Source organism: Bos mutus, chromosome 4 (genome assembly GCF_027580195.1).
Source record: "Bos mutus isolate GX-2022 chromosome 4, NWIPB_WYAK_1.1, whole genome shotgun sequence".
Taxonomy (NCBI): domain Eukaryota; kingdom Metazoa; phylum Chordata; class Mammalia; order Artiodactyla; family Bovidae; genus Bos; species Bos mutus.
Window position 1 is genome coordinate 107,792,674 of NC_091620.1, and position 6,076 is coordinate 107,798,749.

A 6,076-nucleotide genomic window follows, 5' to 3' on the forward strand; every position below is an offset into this window, starting at 1 on the left:
GGTTCGGTTGCAATCTTCAACAACTTATTCGTCATATATCTCAACAGGCTACAGCCACCATTAACTCTGTTAGGAGAAAATTTCCTCTGACATGTTGCCATGTGACTTGTAAAGCCTAGTTGGTCATTCTCAAAGAATGGGCATTGGGACTTCCCTCGTGGTCCAGTGAGTAAGACTTCATCTTCCGAGGCAGGGGGTGCAGGTTCCATCCCTGGTTGGGGAGCTAAGTTCCCACATGACTTAAGGCCAAAAAAACAAAACATAAAACAGAAGCAATGTTGCAACAACTTCAATAAAGACTTTTAAAATTGTCCACATTAAAAATAAATAAATAAATAAATAAATAAGGAGGGGCATTATTTAGAATGGCCCCAAGGGGAAATCAAGGCCAGTGAGATGAATCTTTAGGCTCATAATTCTGCAAAGTGGCAATGAAAGGGTCTCTATCCAATACCTGGACAAAACCAATTCTAGAAGGAGACCAGAAAATGAAAATAGAGAAGGGGGAATACTTGAAGAAATATTGTTTAAACCCTCCAGGATTAAAGAAAAAGACCCAAAATAGGAAAAACTCAGAGATTGCCAAATAAATTCCACAAACTAAAAATCTTACTAATACACGAGGTTGGGTCAAGATCAACATAAGACAGCAGACTAAAACTTTCTCTTTTAGGGAAAGAAATAGAGACTTGGATAGCTAAGAAAGCAATATGTTCAGTCGCTTCAGTTATGTCCCGCTCTTTGTCACCCTATGAACTGTAGTGCGCCAGGCTCCTCTGTTCATGGGATTCTCCAGTCAAGAATACTGGAGTGGGTTGCCATTTCCTCCTCCAGAGGATCTTCCTGACCCAGGGATCACACCCAGTTCTCCTGTGTCTCTTGCATGTCAGGCAGATTCTTTACCCCTGAGCTGCTAGGAAGCCCTAAGAAAGCAATATAGGTAAATAAACATGAGTATGGGTCATAAAATACGTGAAATATCTTAATATAAGATTAATTATAATTAAATGGCCATGATCACTTAGTCAAAAACAGATCGTCTCATACTGGGAGCAACTCACATACAGGCTTTATTACTGTCTAAGTAATAGTGGACCATATAATATAGACCTCTATATAATAATAGTGGTCTACATAAAAGTGGACTTGGTACTGTTCCTCACTCATATTCAACAGCTTTGGGTGAGGTAAAGGCCAGCTGATCGAGATTTCCTAGTTTAAAATTAGAGACCTGGAAAGAATGTTTATGATGATCCAATGTCCAGTACCTAGCACAGTGCCTGGCATCCTACAAATATCAAACATTCAGTGAACATTTGTTGAATTGAATGTACACCAAGATAACTAGTCAGGGGCAGAACCAAGATCTTCTATCAGACAGTGGCCCTTTTGTTACTTCTTTACTCTGGGGTTCAGTTCAGTTCAGTTCAGCCACTCAGTTATCTCCGACTTTTTGCAACCCCTAGGACTACAGCATGCCAGGCCTCCCTGTCCATCATCAACTCCCAGAGTTTACTCAAACTCAGGTCCATTGAGTTGGTGATGCCAACCAACCATCTCATCCTCTGTCGTCCCCTTCTCCTCCTGCCCTCAATCTTTCCCAGCATCAGGGTCTTTTCAAATGAGTCAGCTCTTTGCATCAGGTGGCCAAAGGATTGGCGTTTCAGCTTCAACATCAGTCCTTCCAATGAACACTCAGGACTGATCTCCTTTAGGATGGACTGGTTGGGTCTCCTTGCAGTCCAAGGGACTCTCAAGAGTCTTCTCCAATACCACAGTTCAAAAGCATCAATTCTTCAGTGCTCAGCTTTCTTTATAGTCCAACTCTCACATCCATGCATGACTACTACAAAAACCATAGCTTTCACTAGATGGAATTTTGTTGGCAAAGTAATGTCTCTGCTTTTTAATATGCTGTCTAGGTTTGTCATAGCTTTTCTTCCAAGGAAAAACTGTCTTTTAATTTCATGGCTGCAGTCACCATCTGCAGTGATTATGGAGCCCAAAAAAATAAAGTCTGACACTGTTTCTACTGTTTCCCCATCTATTTCCCATGAAGTGATGGGACCAGATGCCATGATCTTCGTTTTCTGAATGTTGAGCTTTAAGCCAACTTTTTCACTCTCCTCTTTCACTTTCATCAAGAGGCTCTTTAGTTCTTCTTCACTTTCTGCCATAAGGGTGGTGTCATCTGCATATCTGAGGTTATTGATATTTCTCCTGGCAATCTTGATTCCAGCTTGTGTTTCCTCCAGCCCAGCAATTCTCATGATGTACTCTGAGTATAAGTTAAATAAGCAGGGTGACAATATACAGCTTTGATGTACTCCTTTTCCTATTTGGAACCAGTCTGTTGTTCCATGTCCAGTTCTAACTGTTGCTTCCTGACCTGCATATAGGTTTCTCAAGAGGCAGGTCAGGTGGTCTGGTATTCCCATCTCCTTCAGAATTTTCCACAGTTTATTGTGACCCACACAGTCAAAGGCTTTGGCATAGTCAATAAAGCAGAAATAGATGTTTTTCTGGAACTCTTTTGCTTTTTTGATGATCCAGAGGATGTTGGCAATTTGATCTCTGGTTCCTCTGCCTTTTCTAAATACAGCTTGAACATCTGGAAGTTCACGGTTCACATACTGTTGAAGCCAGACTTGGAGAACTTTGACCGTTACTTCACCAGCGTGTGAGATAAGTGCGATTGTGGGGTGGTTTGAGCATTCTTTGGCATTGCCTTTCTTTAGGATGGAATGAAAACGGACCTTTTCCAGTCCTGTGGGCACTGCTGAGTTTTCCAGATTTGGGGGCATATTGAGTGCAGCACTTTCACAGCATCATCTTTTAGGATTTGAAATAGCTCCACTGGAATTCTACCACCTCCACTTGCTTTGTTCATAGTGATGCTTCCTAAGGCCCACTTGACTTCACATTCCAGGATGTCTGGCTCTAGGTGAGTGATCACACCATTGTGATTATCTGGGTCATGAAGATCTTTCTTGCACACAGTAGTAGATATAATGGTCTTCTGAGTTAAATTCACTCATTCCAGTCCATTTTAGTTCACTGATTCCTAAAATGTTGATGTTCACTCTTGCCATCACCTGTTTGACCGCTTCCAATTTGCCTTGATTCATGGACCTAATATTCCATGTTCCTATGCAGTACTGCTCTTTACAGCATTGGACTTTACTTCCATCCCCAGTCACATCCACAAGGGGGTGCTGTTTTTGCTTTGGCTCCATCTTTTCATTCTTTCTGGAGTTAGTTCTCCATTGATCTCCAGTAGCATATTGGACACCTACAGACCTAGGGAGTTCATCTTTCTGTGTCCTATCTTTTTGCCTTTTCATACTGTTCATGGGGTTCCCAAGGCAAGAATACTGAAGTGGTTTGCCATTTTCTTCTGCAGTGAACCACATTTTGTCAGAACTCTCCACCATGACCTGTCGTCTTGTGTGGCCCTACATGGCATGGCTCATAGTTTCATTGAGTTAGACAAGGCTGTGGTCCATGTGATCAAATTGATTAGTTTCTGGCTTGTGGTTTTCAGTCTGTCTGCTCTCTGATGGAGAAGGATAAAAGGCTTATGGAAGCTTCCTGATGGGAGAGTCTGACTGAGGAGGAAAACAGTCTTGTTCTGATGGGGTGGGGGCATGCTCAGTAAATCTTTGATCCAATTTTCTGTTAAAGGCCAGGGCTATGTTCCCTCCATGTTGTTTGACCTGAGGCCAAACTATGGTAGAAGTAATGAAGATAATGGTGACCTCCTTCAAAAGGTCCCATGCAGGCATTTACACCAGCGCCCCCAACCCTGCAGGCCACCACCGACCCACGCCTCCGCCAGAGACTCCTGGACCCTCTCGGGCAAGTCTGGGTCAGTCCCTTTGGGATCACTGCTCCTTTCTCCTGAGTCCTGGTGCTCACAAGGTTCTGTTTGTGCCCTCCAAGAGTCTGTTTCCCAGTCCTGTGTAAGTCCTGGCAGCTCTATGGGGGGGTTGATGGCGACCTCCAAGAGGGCTGTGCCATGCCCAGGTCTACTGCACCCAGAGCCCCTGCCCCCGCGGCAGTCCACTCTGGGGTAAGCTGCTTCAAAAACCTCACTTATGGACCTCCCTGGTGGCACAGTGGATAAAAATCTGCCTGCCCATGCAGGGGACATGGGTTCAATCCCTGGTCCAGGAAGATTCAACATGCAACTAAGCCAGTATGCCACAACTACTGAGCCCACGCACTGCAGCTACTGAAGCCTGAATGCCTAGAGCCTGCAGTCCGAAACAAGAGGAGCCACCACAATGAGAGGCCACGCATCACAACTAGAGAGAAGCCCAAGCAGCAGTGAAGACCCAGAACAGCCAAAAATAAAATAAGTAAATAAATAAAATTATTAAAAACAAGTGAAAGCACAGCAACCTTGTCTTTGCCACCACCAGGTAGGGCATCTTCAAGCAGTCACACAGTGATGAGCTTTTTGGTGAAGGTCAGACATCAGTCACCTTTTTCTTAAGCTTCTTTAAGCAAACCAAGTTTTCTTCTCTGAGTGGTTCTCCTTTCAGCATTTCTAGTTGGGTTTTGGTGGGGAGAAAACAATCATCTTCCTCCTGCCATTGGTGAGGGGAGAGGGAAGTTGAGGGTCTTGAATATTTAAGGTATCTATTTCCAAATAAATATGTATTTATAAATATTTATATTATTTATTTATTTATAAATATTCCAGATAAATATTTATCTCCAAATAAATCCTTTCTCCCAAAGCCTCTCGATCACAACCCTTTTAAACTCTCAAAGTACATGATAGAAAACTATCATGTTGAAACACTAATTTACAATCTCTTGGGCCCTCCAGTGTGAGCTAACCTCATGCTTTAGGATGTTCTGTAGGGTTACTGGACACCTATCATACTATTGTTGGCTCAAAACAGAGATGTAAAGAGTGCCATTTTGACATTCAACTTATAATACTAAATACTAACATATATGTACATGAATTCCACATACTTCTTATTTGGAGGCAGGTTGGAATAAAGAAAAGAACACAGCTTCTAGTCCTTGGTCCAAATTCGATCTCTGCCACTTAGGAACTCTGTGTCACACTCCTCATCAATTACATGTAGATATCTATCTTCATGGAATTTTGAGAATTAAACTAGACAATAAGCAAATGTAACCACATTACCGATTCCTTGTAGGAAGTCAACAAGTTTGCTTCCTTAATCTCTCCCAAGTTTCTGTGAGGCGGACAATGTGATCATTTATCCCCAGTGACATTAAATCGGGAACTCAGTGACAGAGGCCATTCTTAACACAGGACTTCTTACTTTGAGTATCACAATTTTGACCACATCAGTTTGCCTTTGCATAAGAAAGCTGGAGATCGTGATATATCCTGCAGATAAATAACTTTCTCCAATCGGCTATTAGTGGTCTGAAACCATAGCAGAGATGATGGAAGACACACTCCTAAAGCTGCTCGGCTCTTTCCTTGGTGGTTTAGATATTCATCAGGCATCCTGACTGAGCCAATTTGTGTTCAGAATTTTGATTAGTTAGCAAATTCACAATAATTTGAAAATCAGTCAAGATTCACTTAGCTCTGGGGACAACTGTTGACCGTATTTAGAGAGGATGGTGCACAGAGAGCACGAAGGAGTATTTGTCAACTTCCAAACACCATCATTAAAGCATATAAATTATTGTTGTACCCAGGATGTCCAAAGTCTTCACATTTGTAGGTGTCTTCATTCAATAAAGTAAATAAGAAATTGGTCTCGTAGGCTAATTTATTTATACCATGCAAGTATCCGTAGGTTTGCAGATTTTAAAGAAACAGATTGGGATAACGGCAGACATTGTGTCTCTTGATTTTCCCTTTAAGAAATAACTTGTTTCCCAGGTGTGTAGTTAGCTGGCAGCTATTGACTCCAGGTCCCTCTCACCTTTGGGGCTCTTTTCAGGGTGTGTGTTCAGTCATTAAGTCATATCCAACTCTTTGTGACCCCATGGACTGTAGTCCACCAGGCTCCTCTGTCCATGAGATTTCCCAGGCAAGAATACTGGAGTGGGTTGCCATTTCCTTCTCCAGGGA